General features: G+C 43.2%; 1 protein-coding gene across 1 annotated transcript in view; it reads left to right on the top strand.

The window, feature by feature from the left end:
- Positions 1 to 22,089, top strand: part of stx2b (syntaxin 2b) — a 182,126-nt gene that overhangs the window by 10,422 nt on the left and 149,615 nt on the right. The gene's annotated exons all lie outside the window — the stretch shown is intronic.

Genomic DNA, 22,089 nt, shown 5'->3' on the forward strand with positions numbered 1-22,089 from the left:
CGAGGGATATAGCGCTTTCTCACCGGTGTCGGTGCCCAGCGGCTTCTTCCATCCGGGGTGAGAACCCAATTCTGCCAACCCCGCCACCCTTGGTGCCTCGGGCGCAGTGGTCTCCAGCGAGCACACAACGCAGTGTCAACTCAATGCTGCATCAAACTCGCAACCTCTGAGGGGATGTTCAAAAACAGTCACTTTGGTTGTTTCCTGCCAGTATGCTACAGGTCACCGAAGTGGCTGTTCTAGTTACACCAGAGGCCAGTCTCGAGAGACTGGTACCCTTAGTAGATTATCTGACAGAGTGGAAGAATCCATAAAATATATCTCAGTGGGTCCTGCAGATCATAAAGAAAGGCTGCAGAACCCAGTTCAGTTCTCATCCGCCACACTACAACAGGATGTTGCTCACATTAGTTCATCCCGAGCAGGCTCTGGTAATGGAGCAATGTTAGCGAAGGAAGCTATAGAGCAGGTGTACTCACCCGACAGAGAATCAGGTTTGTCACGATAGATCTAAAAGACGCATACATCCATGTCTCCATCCTCCCTCAGCACAGGAAGTTCCTGAGGTTTTCTTTCGGGGGAAAAGAATACCAATACCGGGTGCTTCCATTCGGTCTAGCACTTCGTTCACGAAGTGCGTAGATGCAGCTCTGGCCCCGCTCAGGCTGCAGGGCATACGCATTCTGAACTATATCGACGACTGGCTCATTCTAGCGGAGTCGGAGCAAGTGGCGGTTCAGCATTGAGATGTCGTCGGAGCACACATGAAAAATTGAGGTTGAGACTCAATACCAAGAGGAGTGTGCTTTCTCCAGTACAGAGAACCACTTTCCTTGGTGTGGTCTGGGATTCGGTCACAATGCGGGCCGTCCTATCGCCCGCTCGTGTAGCTGCTATCCTCACAGCCATGAAAGAGTTAAAGCTAGGCCAGTCACGCACTGTGAAACAGTTCGAGAAACTGTTAGGCTTCATGGCAGCGGCGTCCAATGTGATACTGTAACAGTTCTAGGTTGAATTCTCTGTTACTAGTGCTTTTTCTGCCACACTAGGGGGCGATATCCTCAGTTTTGAGGGGGGAGGATGCGGATATAAGCAGAGAAGAAGTGATGTTATGGAGGGGTAACAAAACACATGGATGTGAGCTGTAGCTCAAGGTAGTCATCTACCTTGCATACACTTGGTTCCTATCCCAGGGTCCAGTGTTGGAAGCTCTTTGCCATCGAGTTGCTCTCTCGATAAATTCTTCCCTCACTGGCTGGGGAGCGGTAATGGAAGGCCGCTCAGCTCAAGGTCTGTGGAGGAGTCATAATCTCTCTTGGCACATCAACTGCCTGGAGATGATGATGGTCTTCAATGCATTGAGACACTTCCTCCCAGATCTGAGGGGCCATCATGTGCTTGTCTGGTCAGACAACACATCTGTGATCTCTTACATAAATCACCAGGGGGGTCTGCACTCGCGTCCACTATGCAAACTGGAGCACTAGATCCTCCTGTGGTCCCTAGGAAAGATACTCTCCCTGAGGGGAGTGTATATTCTGGGGTACCAAAATATAGGAGCAGATATCCTGTCGAGACAGGGGCTGAGGCCAGGGGATTGGAGACTCCACACCGAGGTGGCGGAGTATATATAGGAAGTTTATGGCCGAACACGTTTATGGCCAGTTTATGGCCGTTTATGCAGAACACGACACAATGTCCACTCTGGTTTCCCCTCACACTTCCAGCCCCAGTACAGACATGGCCGAGGCTGCGTCTGTACGCATTACCCCCAGTTCCCCTGCTCCCTGTTATACCTGATCTCTCTCCTCGACGGCTCTCCATTGGAGAATTTGATCAGGAGGGACCTTTGAGGGGGCCCAACTTATAGATGCTGGTTTCTCAACCGAGTTTGCGGAGACCATGCTTCACTCTAGAGCTCCAGCCACAAGGAATGCTCTGAAATGGAAGGTTTTTGTTTCTTGGTGCAATCAGCGTCAGTGGGATCCAGTTAACTGCCCAATTGGTACAGTGCTCGAGTTCTTGCAAGATCGCTTTTCAGCAGGATTATCTCCTTCCACCCTTAAAGTTTACGTGGCGGCCATTGCAGCTTACCACGTCCCTGTGGGTAATGCATCTCTGGGGAGAGACCCTCTGATTATTCGTTTCACCCATGGAACTTTGAGGCTGAGGCCTGCAACTTGAACATGGGTACCGGCTCGGGACCTTGCTATTGTCCTAGAAGGTCAATCTGTATCCCCTGGAATCAGTTTCAGGAAAGTTTCTGACATTTAAGACCATTTTTCTTCTGGCTATTCGTCCGTAAAGAGAGACGGAGACCTTCAGGCCCTTTCGGTTTCTCCCACCTGCCTTGAATTCGCACCTGGGATGGGGCATTTCTTTACCCTAAGCTGGGCTATGTCCCTAAAGTGCAGACCAATTTACCAAGGCCTATCGTGTTGCAAGCTTTCTGTCCTCCTCCTTTTACTACTAATGACCAGGAAAAGCTGAATCTTCTATGTCCAGTGTGAGCACTGGACACATATGTTCACAGAGCTGCCCGTGGAGAAAATCAGATCAGCTGTTTGTCTGCTTTGGATTACCTAAGAAGGGTCTTCCAGCATCTACGCAGACAATCAGCTAGTGGATAGTTGAGGCTATTTCTCTTGCTAATGACTCCTCTGGCCAACAGTCACCTTTGGTGGTCAGGGCTCATTCTACTAGGAGTATGGCAGCCTCCAAAGCCTTACTCTCAGGGGTTTCCCTACGGGAGGTGTGTGGTGGTGCAGGCTGGTCTTCCCCGCTCCTCCAGGGTCTCAGGTGCTTACGACTTAGAGCCACAGTATCCCATACAGGCATTTGTAAGTCTGGCGTTTGGGTATTGTCGTTCCCAAAGCATCGTCGACGCAGCTCGAGTTTCCTCAAAAGGGAACGTCTCATGTTACGACTGTAACCCTAGTTCCCTTGAGAAGGGAACTAGATGCTGCATCGCCCTGCCATACTTACTGCATTCCTGTGATCGACTTGCTTCAGCTATATCAAAGCTAATGCCGGTCAGACCGGGTGTGCTTTTATCCTTTCCTGGTCATGACATCCGCCCATGACGTTCACTCTCACTATTGGACTAGTTGACATACATGCTTCAGACACAATCACGCAGGGGCATTCCCAAAGCATCGTCAACGCAGTGTCTCGTTCCCTTCTCTTAGGGAACTAAGGTTACAGTCGTAACCTGAGACGTTTTCTTTTCTTGCTGGTCAAAAGGAGATTTGTGTTTTATTTTTTTCCCAACCTGTTCCCATATTGTATAGCACATATTGTAAAGATTCAGAAGATATAGAATGCAGCATTAGTCATTTGTAATACTTTTATAGTGCTTTTTTGTCATTATGTTTTGAATAAACTATTGTGAGTGTATACTTTATTTATCTATTAAATTTATTAAATATTTCATATTGTTAAGACATGGTTAGGTAAAAGGTAGGGCTTAAACAAGGGTTAGGCGCACAAATATCAACTGGTCGTTAAAAGAATGCAAAGTTCCAGCATGTTTTAAAGCAGCTGTTATTATTCCAGTGCCAAAAAAAGGCATAATATCAGCTGCCTAGATGAATACAGACCAACACACACTAATGGAACAACTTCCGGTCTTGAGTCAACACAACACGCATGCGTCGTGGTGCTTCCCCTACTAGATTGCAGTTCAATTTTTTTTGTAAATAAAGTGGTATGTTTTTTTGTTTTTTTTTTGTGCAAACAAAGCACTTGTGTAAAATTTAGGTTAAACCACTGGAGTCACATGGATTACTTTAATTATTTCTTTCCTATCATTCTGGACCTTGAAAGTGTAAATTGCGTTGCTCCTAATGGAGGGACTGAAAGTTCTCGGATTTCATAAAAAATATCTTTATTTGTGTACTGAGATGAATGAAAGTCTTACGAGGTTGGAACGACATGAGGGTTAGTAATTAATGACAGAATTTTCATTTTTGGGTGAACTAACTGGTAACACTTTAGAATGGTCCGTTTTTAGAATGGTCCGTTATTAAAGGGTTAGTTCACCCAAAAATGAAAATTATGTCATTAATGACTCACCCTCATGTCCAAGCCCGTAAGACCTCCGTTCATCTTCTGAACACAGTTTAAGATATTTTAGATTTAGTCCGAGAGCTTTCTGTCCCTCCATTGAAAATGTATGTACGGTATACTGTCCATGACCAGAAAGGTAATAAAGTCATCATCAAAGTAGTCCATGTGACATCAGTGGGTTAGTTAGAATTTTTTGAAGCATCGAAAATACATTTTGGTCCAAAAATAACAAAAACTACGACTTTATTCAGCATTGTATTCTCTTCCGGGTCTGTCGTCAATCCGCGTCCACGACTTCGCAGTGACGCTGCTGACGTAAGACGCTGCGAGAAGCTAAGGATTTTGTGTCAAAACTGAAATGCAAGTCTTCCTCTGTGTCGAAATTCTTAGACACTAGTGCAAAATGCCCGTGCAAAATCAGTTTTTGTGTGTGTTTTTAGTAATTGTTGGTTTGGTGCCCGTGAAAGAGACTGTGAACGCATTGAGTAGGATTATGTTTAGTTGGTGAATAGCATAGGCTACTACACAGTAGTGATAACGTTAAGCGCACCAGAATGAAATATAATATATAATATACATGTGCAAAAGCAGTTTTTCTATGTGTTTTTAGTAATTGTTGGTTTGGTGTATTTGAGTGCTCATTGTTACAATTACACAGCAAAAGGTCAGTGACATTTTTATTTGTGCATGGTAGAAAGCAAATACTGATACTGACATAATGATGCATTGGAGTATATATTTATTTAGAGTGGATATTTGTGTTTTGTTAGTGCAGACTGGCTGTTCTTGAAGATTACATGTTATTGTGTCAGCACCTCTTTATAGACAACATTGCTCAGAAAGTGGCGCTTTTTGTTTGTTTCATCATCTTGAGCAAGAATACGAAGTCTGCTTGATCTGCCAACTCTGCTAGCTGCAACGTAGAATTGACCATGACTGAAGAAGTCTCTTGTACAGAAGACACCAACACGTTGCAAAGACTGGCCTTGTGACTTATTCACTGTCATGGCAAAGCAGGGTCTCACAGGAAACTGCTTACGTCGCAGGGTGAATGGAAATATGTTGTCAGATGGGATGAGGGTGATGCGTGGAATGAGTAATGTGCGTCCAGCATTGACACCGATCACAGAAGTCGCAACCAAAAGATGAGGCAGGATTTGTTCAATGATGTATCTCGATCCATTGCAGTGTCCATTTTGTTGGTCGAAATTTCGAAGTAGCATGATCACCATTCCCACCTTTAAAGTGATGCGATGGGGAGGCATACCAGATGGGCAGAGGGTATTTAGAAACTCAGTTGGGTACATATGGTGACCCTCAGATTCTGCAGTGTCCACACTGTTGCAAACATGCTCTTCTCCAGGAAAATTCTTTGTCATATATTCATTCACTTTATCAACTTCAGAGTTGGTTGGGCACAGTATGACACGTTCACATAGCCACTTTGGATTGGAAATGTTGACTGTCATGTCATCATATACCCAATTGACAATGTCCTCGAGTTTCTCACCAGAAATTGATAGTGATTCATTGAGCTCAATTGCAAATTCACCCTCTTCTGGAACCACAGGAATTTTCCCCTCACCAAGGTTCAAAAGGAATTTGGCAAAATCTGCTTCTGTTTGTTGATCTCCAGCAGCTTGAGTGATCCTCATGTTTTCTGTTAGACGAAGAATCTCAACATTTTTCCATAGGTGTGAGCTTTTGAAACACCTGCCTATGATCTGGGTTTGGCTACCATGTGGGACAACAGTAAGGATTTGCCTCCAGTCACCGCTGAAAACCATTGTGATGCCACCAAATGGCTTGTCTGAACCTCTAAGCCACTGGAATGTACGATCTGCTGCTTCTAATGCACGGCGATCCATCATTGACACTTCATCCACAACCATGAGATGCGTCATTCTAATGAGTGTTGCAGTGCTGTCATGTTCACTCATACTGCAAGTGGACTCATCGGTGAGAATGAGAGGACATTTTGTCCTACTGTGAAAGGTTGTGCCTTTCGGCAGTAGGGTAGCTGCAATGCCACTTGCAGCTGTTGCAAGAGCTACTTTGCCCTGTGCACGCACTTTGTTAAGGATGTGGCACAATATGAATGTTTTCCCAGTTCCACCACTTGCATCAAGGGATATCATTTTTCCAAGTCCCTGTTCCACACTTTCCATCACTGTTTCGACAACTTTTTGCTGTTCGTCATTGAGGCTGTTTTCTGTGTCAGTAATGATAGTTTGAAGTTCCTCTATGTTGTGCTCAGTCTCATGCTGGATGATGCAGGGAATTTGACTCCGGACGTGAAGTGGATCAGGCTCAGGGAGGCCAAAGTTCCCATTTAAAGTAAAACCATGTCTTTCAACATGGTCCTTAAGGTCAAGTAGCACTTGAGTCACGATAAATTCATCTGGCTCATTCACATTGGCCCTGTGCATGAAATCTTCACACAGCACATGCTTGTGCCTTTCCCAGAACTGCAAGTGTTCACCTCTAATAACAAACATTAGCATGTTGGCGAATACCTCACGCAGTGCTGAGCCAAATGTCACATTTGCAGCCTCCTCCATAACAGAATCTACTTCTTGGTCATTGTCAACAATGCCATGCGCAATGCAAGCTGCCAGATAGGTGTCCATGACCACATCTCCAACTCGTCGGAGGTCTTTGAAGCATGTTGGCCCTGGCACGCGGTACAAAAGGATGCGGAGATAGAATAGTTCAGCAGTGTGAGGGTTGAAGGCAATCATTGGAATTCGTCCAACGGTGTCAGCCATGCGGTCATCGTGAGAACTCAGTCTTTTTTTACGCAATTGAAATTTCTTCCGTGTGTATGTGAAGAGTTGAAACACATCTGGGTACACAATGTGTCGCATGTGTGGATGAAGAGACATTGCTTCAAAAAAGGCGGTCAGTGTGGTGGCAGGTGGCCCTGAGTCCAACAGGTTCTGGGCAGCCCCTTCATCATTGAACATGATGACCTGTTCATCCTCTAGATGAATTGCAAGCATCTTTACTGGTGGCTGTTTCTTCTGAATGGGGAAGTCGTATATGCGCCAGTATCCCTCAGATGCAGTGATGTAACGCCCTAACTCATAACGTGTCACCTCATCACGTCGTAGTATCTCACGGGTCTCATCATCAGGCACATCCAGTCTCACCATGCACTGATCAGGTCCCTTCTCCAAATATTTATACAGATATTTGACACTGGAGACAGCACACACAATTTCAACGTTAATATGCGCATTGTATCGGAGCAGGAGGTACGGATTGTATGGCACAACCCATGTATTATTGACAGGTACAGTGACGCCACCTCTGATGGTCTTGATGATGGGAGAACCAGGTGCTCCTTCTGTTCGTCTTCGGTACAGTGGGTAGGAGTTGTCTGAAAAGCTTGTGTTCTGTCTCAATTGTTTGGGATAGTCTTTGGTGCACTTTTTGTCAACCATGCAGGGGCTGGCACTGTTCCATTGTCCACATGGACCGTGAATCATGTGTGATGTTACAATGCGATGTAGTTCCATATTTGTGTTTTTGTCAGGAATCTCTGCAGACACCACACGGTCAATATCGCTGGCGGTCCTGGGTTTGTCGCGGGCTACCATGGTCATGAGCATGTGTATATGTGGAAGATGCCTCTTTTGTGTTTCCTTCACCATCACATATGCATCAATGTGTCCCAAGATGTCACGCTTGAGGAGGTCTGTGAGGAGTGCTTCCACCTTCATGTGAAATACTCTAGCAATGATGTCTGGTCTCTGATTGGTCTGTTGACCCTCAAAAAGTGACCCTGTGATTTCAGGCCAGTTCGGGTTGCAAGTGAAGGTGAGGAAGAAGTCAGGTTTTCCTTTGATTCGTACCAAGGCCATGGCATCTTGGAACTCCTTGGCGTACCATCGGGGTGATCCGTAAATTGTGGGTGGCAGGATGGTTAGGCGTCCAGGAATGATCTCAGAGTGACTATTCAGGGCATCAACAATGATTTTATACTTTTCAGCCTTGATAGACTTCTGGTTGTGGCGGATCCAGTTGAGGCGGTGTGACTCAATTTTTGCCATCATATCACATACATATTGCTGTGTCAGTCTCCCACCACGAAGCAGCAAATTGAAGTGTTGAGCAATGTCACGCACTTGAAGATGGTAACGGTAGAAGCATGTTGGTGTGATGCCTGCCAGCTCAGTGTGGTATCCTTGGGAACCCTGAGGCAGAAGAAGCACATATGACAATGGGTCATATGCTGGATGCATGGCGTTGATTGTCTGAAGCCTTCCTCCTCTGAGATGAAGAGTGACAGCCAGTTTCCCAAACTGCTGTGTAGTTGTTACTCCTGGAGCAATGACAGCCACGTCACTATTCAGTGATGGAAGATTCACAGTGCCACGATGAAGGTCATGACGTCGTGTGCGAGCTGTTAGGACAATTTTCAATTCATTGGCATTGTCATTTTGGGTCACATACTCAATGGCTGACTTAAACTGTTGCACGTATGGATTGCACATGTGAATGGCCTCTTGCGTCCTCAGTAAAAAATCTTCATTCAGATCACTGTTTGAGGCATGGGCTCGACGGTTTTCAAGCTCATGAGCAGGATCGTGGAAATAGATCTGAGCAAAGAGTGGTGTGCGACCTTGTTCAGGAAGGGGGCCGGCAATGTAATGATAAACTTTGCCTTGTATACGCACACCTGGGTTGAAGCCAGGCATAGCTACCTCTTTAATACCAATACTTGCCATTGCCAGCGCATTGTTGTATTGTTTTGCTTGCTTCACAAAACTTTGATCAAGGAAAAGGTCCTTAATAGCATCTGGAGGCTGTGGTGGGATTGAGCCAGGCTTGGGATTTGTGGCGTTATATGTAAGGTTGATCTTACCGGAGTTGCAGCAGAATCCTTTTCTCTCCTCTTTCCATACATAGGCACCACAATGTGAGCATGTAGGACATTCAAACAGTGAGGTCTTGCTCAGCATGTGCCTATAATCACCATGAAGTTCCTCTTGGAAGAAGTCTGTATCGTCACACCGAGCAAGGTTGCGATTGTCTTTTCGTGCCTTTTCCAGACGGGCGAGACGCATCTTCTGATGGCACGTGGCATCCCTTGCTTGTCGTTCCTCTTGCTGCTGAGGGGTCTCCTCCTCTCTCAGAAGGTTGTGTCGTTGACAGTCATGCATCTGGCGATCCGCTCGTATCTCAGGTGTTTCCTTATCTCTCATGTTAGCATGGTGAGCAGCATCGCTTGCCAGCCGAGCACAGCGTTCATCCTCTTCCTCATCTTCACGGCGCCTTTCCTGACGTGCAGCGTTACTTGCCAGCCGAGCACTGCGTTCGTCCTCTTCCTCATCTTCACGGTGCCTTTCCTGACGTGCAGCGTTACTTGCCAGCCGAGCACGGCGTTCGTCCTCTTCCTCAGCTTCACGGCGCCTTTCCTGACGTGCAGCGTTACTTGACAGCCGAGCACGGCGTTCGTCCTCTTCCTCAGCTTCACGGCGCCTTTCCTGACGTGCAGCGTTACTTGCCAGCCGAGCACGGCGTTCGTCCTCTTCCTCAGCTTCACGGCGCCTTTCCTGACGTGCAGCGTTACTTGCCAGCCGAGCACGGCGTTCGTCCTCTTCCTCAGCTTCACGGCGCCTTTCCTGACGTGCAGCGTCACTTGCCAGCCGAGCACGGCGTTCGTCCTCTTCCTCAGCTTCACGGCGCCTTTCCTGACGTGCAGCTTCACTTGCCAGCCGTGCACGGCGTTCGTCCTCTTCCTCAGCTTCACGGCGCCTTTCCTGACGTGCAGCTTCACTTGCCAGCCGAGCACGGCGTTCGTCCTCTTCCTCAGCTTCACGGCGCCTTTCCTGACGTGCAGCTTCACTTGCCAGCCGTGCACGGCGTTCGTCCACTTCCTCAGCTTCACGGCGCCTTTCCTGACGTGCAGCGTCACTTGCCAGCCGAGCACTGCGTTCGTCCTCTTCCTCAGCTTCACGGCGCCTTTCCTGACGTGCAGCGTCACTTGCCAGCCGAGCACTGCGTTCGTCCTCTTCCTCAGCTTCACGGCGCCTTTCCTGACGTGCAGCGTCACTTGCCAGCCGAGCACTGCGTTCGTCCTCTTCCTCAGCTTCACGGCGCCTTTTCAGCCGTGCAGCGTCACTTGCCAGCCGAGCACTGCGTTCGTCCTCTTCCTCAGCTCCACGGCGCCTTTTCAGCCGTGCAGCGTTACTTGTCAGCCGAGCATGGCGTTCGTCCTCTTCCTCAGCTTCACGGCGCCTTTCTTGACGTGCAGCGTCACTTGCCAGCCGAGCATCTCGGGCTTCGACTGACTGAGCATTACGTGCATGACGCATTGCCTTGCGTATCCTCTCTCTGTTGGTACGACTATCTTTCGTCATCTTAGCATCAGCAAAGGTGGTGTAACAGTAGGTCACAATCAGGTGGTCTGCAAAAGATTAGATGCCCAGGATATGGGCAGAAATGTGGTATGAATATAATTAATTTGGTTGCTGTTCATAACTAATAGTTCATTTGAATTATCATAACTAATAGTTCATTTGAATTATAATAATTTATGCACATCAGTGCACAGCCACATAGACGGAAGAGACGTCGGTTCTATTTCTAGCATGCACGCGTTTTCGGCAAAACATGCAGGCAGTGTGCAAGCTCTAACCTGTTAACATGGGAGCCGAAATAAAAACGGACACGCCAGGCCGGCGACACACTGGCTGCGTGGCGTGAGCGTGGCGTTTTCTGTCTTTGCACACCAGAAACGTGTCTGACGTGATAAGCCTCATTGGTGATATATTCGACATATGGGTAGAGAGTTGTGGAAGGCATATACTTTATGTTAAACATAAATATATAGCAGCAAAGACAACATCGGCATTGACGGCAAAATAGGCTACAGAATATTTCGTTCTGTATTGACAGGTGCAATATTTTGAAAATCGATAAAAAAATTTTTTTAATTAGCCTACATTTATATCTGCATCTGTCTCGAGCTATTTTTTACAGTCTATGGTCTCGAGCCGCGTCTGAGAAGCGAGCGTCTCACGCAGGCAGTGTGCAAACTCTAACCTGTTCACATGGGAGCCGAAATAAAAAACGGTGATGGAGATGGAGATTTGCCGTTCGATCGGTAAGAGGATATTAACCTCGTTTAAGCCTGCATAGCCTATTTACTACTACTACTACTATTTAACATATTAAACATCATATAGTTACAGGCTAACTTCAGCGCGCATGACACAGTAATAAAGAAGTAAACTTTAAATAAACATTATTAAGAAGTAAACAGTGTGACTTTACAGATTCAGTTAACATCCAGAGAGTGTGTGTAGATTCAGTTAACATCCAGAGAGTGTGTGTTTATTGTTTATTTTTAAACATCCAGAGAGTGTTAAACCACAACGGATTATTTGTTCCCAAAAATGCAATAAATTCATGACTTTTTTTTCTTTTCAAAATGCAATTAATCCATTGAATCAATATTAAGTTATTTTTGATCATATTGCCATCGCAAGAAATATCTCCTGAACTTTTTTGACGGCGATCAGCTCACAGAAACTGATTTTGCACGGGCACTTTGCACTGCTCCCTGAATCAACGCGCTTATTCATTTGTGGATGTAAACTGAATCTTGATTTTCAAAGATGTATTATAAAAACGGATTATTTTTTCCCAAAAATGCAATAAATTCATGATTTTTTTTTTATTATTATTATTTTTTTTTTTTACAAAATGCAATTAATCCATTGAATCAATATAAAGTTATTTTTGATCATATTGTTCACATGGGAGCCGAAATAAAAACGGACACGCCACGCAGCTGAGCTGATGGAGATTTGCCGTTCGATCGGTAAGAGGATATTAACTTCGTTTAAGCCTGCATAGCCTATTACTATTACTACTATTTAACATATTAAACATCATATAGTTACAGGCTAACTTCAGCGCTCATGACACAGTAGTAAAGAAGTAAACTTTAAATAAACATTATTAAGAAGTAAACAGTGTGACTTACAGATTCAGTTAACATCCAGAGAGTGTGTGTAGATTCAGTTAACATCCAGAGAGTGTGTTTATTGTTTATTTTTAAACATCCAGAGAGTGTTAAACCACAACCCATTATGTCAGAATGTTTATTTTTAAACCACAACCTTATAAAAATGATATATTTAACGATATCTTTAGCATTTCTCATCCAAACAACGTCAAACTTGGCACTGCACTTACTCGTGACCGTAGCGAGACACCTGTCAAGTTTGAAATCCATCGGACTAACGGTTCGAGAGATATGTGGTTAACAGACACACAGACAGACAGACAAACAGACACACACACACACACACACACAGACAGACAGACGTTTCTGTAATTTATAGAGAGATGTTTGCGAAGATTGTTTTGTTTACAGCGTGCGTCTCCCTCAGACTGTAAACGAAGCTCGGGCGCACCAGATAACACGTCAGCAGCGTCTTACGTCAGCAGCGTCACTGCAGAGCAGAGTCCTGCACGGGTCTGATTTTGTAAATCCCGTAGTGCTTCAAACCGCATCCGACCCATTATCCATCAACAGCACTAATTAAAATCTGCACCCGACCCGCTTAAAATAGAACTGACACCCGACCCGCACCCGAAATAAAATCAGTTTAGCCAATCACATTATAGACACAATTACAAAAATGTTTATTGCCAGGTCATACAGAAGTTATAACGACAAGAATTAACACAAGGACAACTTCAGCCGAAGCTGTCAAAAAGGCGGTAATTTATCCTTACATGAAGAACATAACGTTACCACAAAACTGAGTAGCCTAACAGACGCGGCTACAACACTATATCTGGCACGCAATATCGTCTAGCCTACATCTGACAATTTTGCGTTCAAACACGCCCTGCACACTACGCATAGTGAACAACAGTGTTAAATTTGAAAAATACTGTTCGATAGAACTGCTTGCTTTGATACCACAGTTGCTTCCTCAGCGATGAAGTTCCACATTTGCGGCTATCCAGCAAACACATTTACGTTGTGGCAACGTCTCTGGCACGTTGCATTTCTGCTATGGCAACGTCGCTGTCTACGTGCTCGCAACATTGTAACAACGTAGAATTGTAAGACGTGACAGGGCTGTAGCAACGTTATTGTGCGACATTCAGCAACTGAGAGACGACGTTTTGACAATATTTTTATATGGTGTATTTTGTTAGATAATTATATACTTTTTTATCGTTTATTGTTTATCTATATTATTATTTAATGGGGCTATCAACACCTGCAATTGTAGCCTACACTTTGAAGAGTAAAAATGACAGAAGGTTTCGTTAATTCAACTTTATTAAAACTGCATATAATCAAATTGCACTTCCAAGTCATACATTTGTGAAAAAAAGAAGAAAAAAAAAGAAATAAACGAATATACAAATTTATTTTAAGTATAATAAATAAAACATAAAAAGCAAAGGCAGATCAGAACATTTAATGAACAAAACCGGGTCTGTATGGCAGACAGTAGAAAGCCGGTGTCACCGGGGAAACATCACAAATCCAGAGGAGCAAAGAAACGAATGAGACTAAATAGCGGGAAAAAAAATCAAACGAAAAACTAAACAGTGCGAGCGATGCTACATTAATCACATTAGAAATTAAAGTTGTATGTTGTGTTTGATAACTGAGGTAGGCTAAACGCAATACTCACGTATCCTTGCTCGATGATGAATGAGAACACAATGAGCCCAACAGGTGGTTGGAATTTAAAAGGCTGATTTTCCCGCTTCGGGGCAGTGACGAGTACATTATGTAGTCCAGTGGTTGTCAAGACACCGTTGGCACAACCTTAAGCAATGGCCCTGAACGGTGGTTTAATGTCAACATTGTAGTAACGTAGTTATAGCAACCTTTACATAGCGTAGTTATAGCAACGTAGTTATAGCAACAACAACGTAGTTATAGCAACCTTTTGGCCATGTTGTTAGAAGGTTGGCTACGTTGTGCCAACGTTCTGTGTTTGCTGGGTATCCAACACGAAACTGCATGCAGCAAAGCCTTTCACAATATTGTTTTCTTCAGATAACTCCAAATTTCTCCCACACACTGGACTTGACTTTTGATGACGTATTGTCGACAACTTTACAATCTCCACTAGCTATTCTTTTCTTCAACTCCTCAGCATCCATCTCGACGACTGCAAGCAGATCGCGCGCGCGGTTATGATGAATTTTTAAAAGTGAAAGTAGCCTAGGTAACGTTATAGATCCTGGGAGGGCGTGGCGCGTGGGCACAAATAAACTGATGTGGATTTTAAATTATTTTATCAACTTGAAATACAGGAATATTTTTGTAGATGTGTTCCTAAAAATATGCATATATTTTTACGTTTGCATGTGATTGTTTAAACCCGTGTTTAGACCCGTGTTTCCCCCGTGTCCGACCCGACCTGCACCCATATCCGACACAGTTGGATATTTTTCACCCGTTTGAGCAAAATTTGCGGGTCACCCGTCAGGTACCCGCGGGTACCCGAACCCGTGCAGGACTCTGCTGCGGAGTCGTGAACGTGAAATGACAACAGACCCGGAAGAGAATACAATGCTGAATAAAGTCGTAGTTTTTGTTATTTTTGGACCAAAATGTAGGTACTTAATTTCAATAAGTACTTAACGAGCGCTAAAAGAGTAGGCTAGGTACATATAGCCTGATCTCATTAAGTATGAATGCAATCCGTACATCATCCGCCATGTTGACGTTATCATGTGACGTACAACGTTATCACAAGCGCAACAACTATGAGCGACATCTGTAAATATCTTTTGATGAAACTTGCTCATTGTGGTCTTGTTGAAGAAACAGTTGCCCATTTATTTTGTGATTGTAGTATAACCAATAAATTATGGGTTGATTTAAGTTCTTATATTTTTAACCCACAGTTTTATCCTTAAAGATATTATTTTTGTGCAAAAATGTTCACCCACAAGCAAAAGTCACTTAAATCGCTTAAATCTCCATTGTTTTTGACATTTGAATCCCGGACATTTTGGGCGATCTCGAAATCCCGGGCACACTCCTCACGGAGATTCACTAGTAGCCTAGCCTTGTTGTTTAACTGCGCGCTTCTCCCGGTAGGCATGGCTTGGGAGTGGCCTTGTAGAGCAGCGAAGCAAGTGCATCTGGGAGTTGTTGTCTTTCATCCACATGAGCCAAAAATACATTTTCTGGCTTTTCTCAGGCTAGAAGGCACAAAATTCTAAAATAATTTCACATTTCTTCTACATAAATGACCCATTTTATATACACATTCATCTTTCCAGAGGTGAACTATCCCTTTAATTTATAGATTAGTTTATTTACCTTACAGCTCATTTATCTAATGTAAACCGTGTTGACATGTTGTGATGTGCTCATCTGCAATACGTATATAGAATATTTTCCTGTCAGATGTAAATAGACATTTAAAATAAGCTCCCATGTTAGTTATACATAATAAAACTTGTTTTTACAGAAAAATCACAACTATACTATATACTTTCTAACGTCTTTACACCTTCAACAATTCAACAGATATGCAGCGGGGGTTGTGACGTGTTTCCGGCTACACTCTCTACTGGGCAAACAGTTTCCGGTTCTGTATTAGATCTGACGCTAACCTTGTGTATGGCGCGAAACTTAACAACGACACACATTTCTAGTTGTTCTTATCTTTCTAGTTATTCTTATCTTGGCAGCTTAACTATGGAGAAAAAGGTTTTCTGATATCAGAAGCTAATGCGACCTAGATTGGAACATTGTTTTGTGCCAGTGTGCGTTGTGTCGGCAAGATACAACTCGACTGTGAGTTTTCATTAAAGCAGCACTAGGTAACTTTTCAACCTTCATAATATATTTACAAGACTCTTGTGATGGTACATCGACTTACAATAGGTTGAATGACATGTCTGCCATAGCCTGGCGGGGTCTGTATAGTTTTTAATCGTACTTTTAAACTTCGGGGTTCGGGTAGTAACCCCCGCGCTCAAAAAGAACTACAAAATTCGACTGCTTTACGGCATAGGCTACCTCACTTCCCCCAACACGTCCTCACATGCTGTTGGACTTGTAAGTATATTGCTTATATTGTATATCACTCGGACAAGCTTTCACTCGTTGGTGTGAGCTAAAAAGCACCTGGCGTTCTTGTTGATGGATTTGTAACTTAGACATCTTCGGAGGCTAGCTCGATGTTCGATGTCCGACGATTTGAAACACGTTGTGTTTATTACCAAAGTCCTTTTATATAAATTGTCTCTGTTATTACCCAATCGAACTCGTGTAACTGTCTGTCACACGTTTTACCGTCCACAGCATTACTTGATAGACAAAAATAGGACACGAATGAGCATCAAACAGAAACAATCTGCTTACGGAATGTTCGAGGCGCACATACAATACAGACTGCCGAAAGTTAAACAGGGCGCGCGCAGCTCTTAAAGGGGACACACCTTATTTCCACTCGTTACAGCTTCCATCCGACTGAACAGGGACCGGTATACAGGGGGGAGGGTATCAGGCCGTGAGTGAAGAGACTGCTCTGCGTGAGTGGTATTTACGACAGTAACGTTAAATACAAGTAGTCCACAGCGACTCTAGGGGTCGTTGTTTGACCAAAACGGAATTCCTACCTAGTGTGGCTTTAATTTCCCGTGGAAGAGGATCTCAGAAAAAAATGGATCGTTAAGATAAGATCAGGAGGGATGACTTAAGTTCCAAGTCAACAAAAACACAAAGGTGTGTAGCGTTCATTTCAGACCTGATGACTTTATGGAAGGGAGTAGTATGAGACGTCTGAAAAAAAGGTGTTTTCCCTACACTGTTTGAGTGGAACCGTTACCAAGTGCAGCCGCCGAGGTCGAGTGTTTGAGAACGGCGAGAGAGACCGCTCCTGACTCGGATGTAGAGCAAGATATGGACTTTGACGTGGAGAGGACTGGACACGATTATTGTTCAGTTCCTGAAGCTGCAGCTCTGGACATGATTTTACATGAAAATGAGGAGTTGACAAGGAAGATAGAAAATATACGGAAGCAGTTGGACCAGACCAAGATCAGATCGCTTTGGTCTCCAGAGATTTTCTGGGTCCGATGAGGACATACGCTTTTCTACAAGGTAAGATTATATTGCCTGTGATAAGCATTTGTAATAGCATCGCCATTGTCCTGAAAACACTAGTCCATGTTGTTGATAAATATTATTGGAGTTGGCTACACTGTAAGTAGGCTACACCAACCGAAATAATAACAACAACGTAGGTTAACATAATTATAAGTATGAACAGCAGCGGTTGTCTTCAACAGCAATCAGAGTTAGTTTAATCATACCGAATTCCATAATTTTCATGATTCATGATGTATTACAAGATTGTTGTATCAATTACTTGTAGTTCAGCATTCTTATTTCCTAAACTGGAAATTACTGTACTATACTATAAAGCTATAGCTAAGTGTAAGTCTTTTATGCCATGTGAGAACCAATGCACGTTTCTTTCTTGACAGATTTGCAACCTATAACCACCTGATGACCTTCTGGGAAATGATTGAATCGGCAACGCACATAATGATTCGTGTCACCAACTCCAAAGTCACCAAGGAGGCTGGAAACACTCGGGCACTTCCTGCAATAGACAAGTTCTTCCTGTTCATGGTGCATCTTGCTTTGGGCCTCAAGCAAAAGGACCTTGGTCATCGCTTCCATGTACATCAGGCCACTGTGAGCCGCATCATAACAACCAGGGCCAACTTCCTGTACTTTGTCCTGGGGTCAGCGTGCATTTGGATGCTGAAAGAAAGAGTACGGGCCCATCTGCCAGAGGAATTTCATCATTTTTGAGACACACAGGGATCCTGGATTGTACTGAGATGCGCTGCCAAACACCTTCCTCTTTGCTATTACAACGTGAGTTTTTCAAACTATAAGTCTCACTGCACCTTCAAGGCTTTAATAGGAATGGCACCTCATGGTGCAATAACATTTGTGTCTGGACTCTATGCAGGGTCTGTTAGTGACTGGGAGTTGTTTAAACAGTCAGGGATCATTAAAGGTCCCGTATTATGCCCCTTTTCACAAGATGTAAAATAAGTCTCTGATGTCCCCAGAGTGTGTATGTGAAGTTTCAGCTCAAAATACCCCACAGATCATTTTTTACAGCATGTTTAAATTGTCATTTTTTGGGGCTCAGAAAAACGCGCTGTTTTAGTGTGTGCCCTTTAAATGCAAATGAGCTGCTGCTGGACGGCACAGGGGGCGGAGCCTCACGAGCTCGCGCACAGTCTCTCAGGACAATTTCATCTCACGGAATGATGATAATATCAGAAACTCTCAGTAACGGCGTTCATTTCGAGTCGGACAATAATGCCTACTGAGTCAGAGTGCTGTATAGAGATGAAACAGGTATAGTTTAGTAGTTTAATTACGGTTATTATAACGTATTTATCATCTGCTTGTATGTATCCATTATGTATAGCCTACAAGTCTGCTGTCTGAATGATGATCAAACATATACTGATGAGTTTAATAAAGTTTATTGTACATCACACAAAAGATGAAGCGTCAGTTTTACTTCAGAAAATCACCGTAAGAGCTGAGTAAACACAGTAAGTTATTAGAAGTGCGCAAGTACATAAACAAATTTCGGTAGAGTTGAGGGAGCATTCCTGTGGGCGGAGGTTAGTCAAAAAACGGTTTTAATGACGTCATTAAAGAAGGAAGTAGAGGGATGTAGTCCAAACGGGCCGTTCGATGTAGTCGACTTCTGTTAAATAAAATATCTCGCTTGGCATTGAACTTTGAGCTTTATAATTTTACAGATATTATTTATACTCTAACAACAACATTACACACTAACTAAAGTTTGAAACATGGGATCACGAAGAACGGGACCTTTAACCTTCTTACCCCTGACATGGCCATCATGGTGGATAAGGGCTTCTTAATTGATAGCCTAGTGCCATGCAAAATCCACCGGCCTGTTTTCCTGACCAAGGGAAAACAAATGATAGCTCATGAAGTGACACACACTCAGTCTGTGGCCAGGCTCAGGGTACAAGTTGAACGTCTTATCCGTAGAATGCGGAGCATAAGTTGTTTGACACAGTCATCCCCTTGTCCATTTCTGGTAGCATAAACCAACTGTTTACTGTGGCATGTTTGCTTGTGAACTACCAATGTGGACCACTTGTCAAGGCATGGAGCCACTGAGTCTAAAAACCCTCATCCTTGTTAATATGCTAAAGTTTGTCACCTGTAAAAATAGTACATATACTTTTGTAAATACAATGGATTTCACACTCTGTTCTGTATTCATAACTCTGATCAACAGACGAAACTAAGACAGTGTTTCCTTATACATGTTTTATTATAATTCATAATGCGTAACATTAACAAGATATAGTATGTATGTATATATACATGTGTAATGTAATATAATAGATAAAGGTATATATATCTTACATTGTATAAATATAGTGTGTGTGTGTAATGTATAGGCTATATATATATATATATATATATATATATATATATATATATATATATATATGTATATATATATATATATATATATATATATATATATATATATATATGTAGATGAGTGTATATTGTGTGTGTATATATGTAAATATTGTTTATAGTGTAAATTACTATTAAGAATAATACAATATAATGCTGTATATAAGAATTTCAACATAATTGAATGGACCACCAGTGGTACATGGCCACACTGCTAAACTTAACACACAGTCATTAAATAAAGCAACATTTGTACAATTGTAGAAATTGAAAAATACTTAACTGGTTATCTGAAATTACTTAAACACGCAAACACTTCAGTAGGTAGTGGTTAAAAAAAAAACAGATCTGCTCGGTCTCTAATGGTGCGCATTACATCAACATTTTTGTATATGTGCTCAACAAGCATGTCCTCCTGCGCACATACAACAAAATCACATCACTCGAAACCTGTTAGGAGGATCTGACCTTGCACTTGCCAGTAATACTTGTGCTGCCTCTTAAGCTGCAAAGAACCATCTGACATTTTGAGGTAGGGACAGTCAACATAACTCTGGATATTGGGGCATTTTATTTCCAGCAGGCCAAATGGTGGGTTGTCAGATGGATCGAAAACGACTCCATCGGGAGAGCATCCCAGCTATGGAGCATCAGGGTGTATAATGAACCCGCAGGGTGAATAATTCACATTTTTTAAACTGCAGTACTCTGTAACTGGCTCCATATCGATTCCTCTCCTCATATCCTTCCTCATGACAGTCCCCCTCAAAATTCTGTGTGCCAGATTTTCAGCTGATGTATGACAGCAAACATGGCCTGCCTTGTGAAAGCGTGTAGATGTGACTCACATCTTTCTCAGTCGATGCTATTCCTGGCATAAGCTCTTCTCCCGTGTTGCAGCTTCAACCCTGTGGGCCATGTCGAATGACACCTGTAGTGATTTCATACATGTTCCTCCTCTGATAACACATAGGCACATGTGGTTGGCTCAAGCGCTTTGGATGGGAATGGATTTTGGGCAGGGGGGCCTGGGATGTTGATGATTTCCTGCATTTCTGGTGGTTTTAGCTGAAATGACAGCACACTCCCTGCCTGGACTGCCCCAAAAGCTGACTGAACTAATGGGACTTCCGCTGACATGCCCATGGTGGTCACCAGAGGTGAAAGTAAAGGGGGAAAGTCCTCTGCCGCTCTCAATGTGGCAAGATCTGGCATTTTCCTATCCAGTGCTTTGTAGAGAGAACTTCTGAAAATGTTGAAGTGAAAAATGTTTCGCTCTGTATTTTCACAGCGATTTTGCGTGTTTATTAATGAACGACTCGTTTTAAAATCTTCCCGGTCGACTGACATTTGTTAAGTCATCTGCTTTAAACATTACAGCCCTAATGATAACTTTCGTTAACTTTACATTAAGTAAATCCACTTGAAAAGCTAATTACTTCTGGACAGCAATGCCATAGAAATATACAGAGCGACCGCAAAAACGGAAGTTAAAAGACAATATTCTAAAGATGGCGGCGCCCTCGTTTCTCTGCGCATAAGGTCTATATAGGGATTAGGGAAGTATTCGGTTTCGGCCGTAGCCTCTGACTGGCGTTCTCAGCGCCATTAAATTGAAGTTTTTTTGTAATAATTAATATATCATAGGGTTGTTTGTGGTGGGGTAAATTAAACGCAATATGCGTTTGTCACAATTGTGTTGCATTGTGGTATGGAACTGCCTGAAGTGTACGTATGAAGTAGACTGTCAAAATTGAGGGAGCGAGGGTCTGTCCATATAAACTTCCCTCGTCCACTTCACAGAGTGGAATGCACTTCAAAACGGTGGCAGGGATTCCCCCGAGGGGAAGTGCTTAGGGAAGTTCGCAAGTGCGTGTCTAAAAGTGGACTGGAACGCAGCCCTGAACTATTCGGTGCGAAAGCCCCTATAGACTACCCTGCAGGAATGAGGAACACATTTCAATTTGTTTAGAAGGTGACCAGTATCTATGTATTTTACATCGGCAGTTTGAATTTAATGTGAAAAAGTGCTTTCTGTTGTAGTTTTGAATAAAAATGTTTGCTTTTCTGAATATATTGAAATTGAAAGTAATTACATATTGACAATTTAAAATGTTATCTCTCAGAGAAGAGTTTTTTGTGTTGCAGTTTATTGAAGTACAGGAATGCAATGTTGTTTTGAACTATTTTGTATTTTTTAAAGAATTGTATTAGTAGCCTACAAATTTTGGGAAGACTTAAAGAAATTAATAAAATGAGATTATACCAAATCAGTCACAACTCACAAGTGAATTATAAGTACACATATAGGATAAGTTGAGGTTACTTATTTTTTTCAAAGCAGGGGGTTTTCCTCAATTTAAGTAGACAGAAATCAGAAAAACTTGTTAGTTTTCAGCCCGTTCTCATACCCAAGGCGTCACTTTTTAACACTTTCAACCATGCTTCAATATCTGACGCTCAAAGCAGCCTTTAGCGTCCATTTGAGACGCATAACCCTACCA

Source organism: Squalius cephalus (assembly GCF_949319135.1).
Source record: "Squalius cephalus genome assembly, chromosome: 16".
NCBI classification, from domain to species: domain Eukaryota; kingdom Metazoa; phylum Chordata; class Actinopteri; order Cypriniformes; family Leuciscidae; genus Squalius; species Squalius cephalus.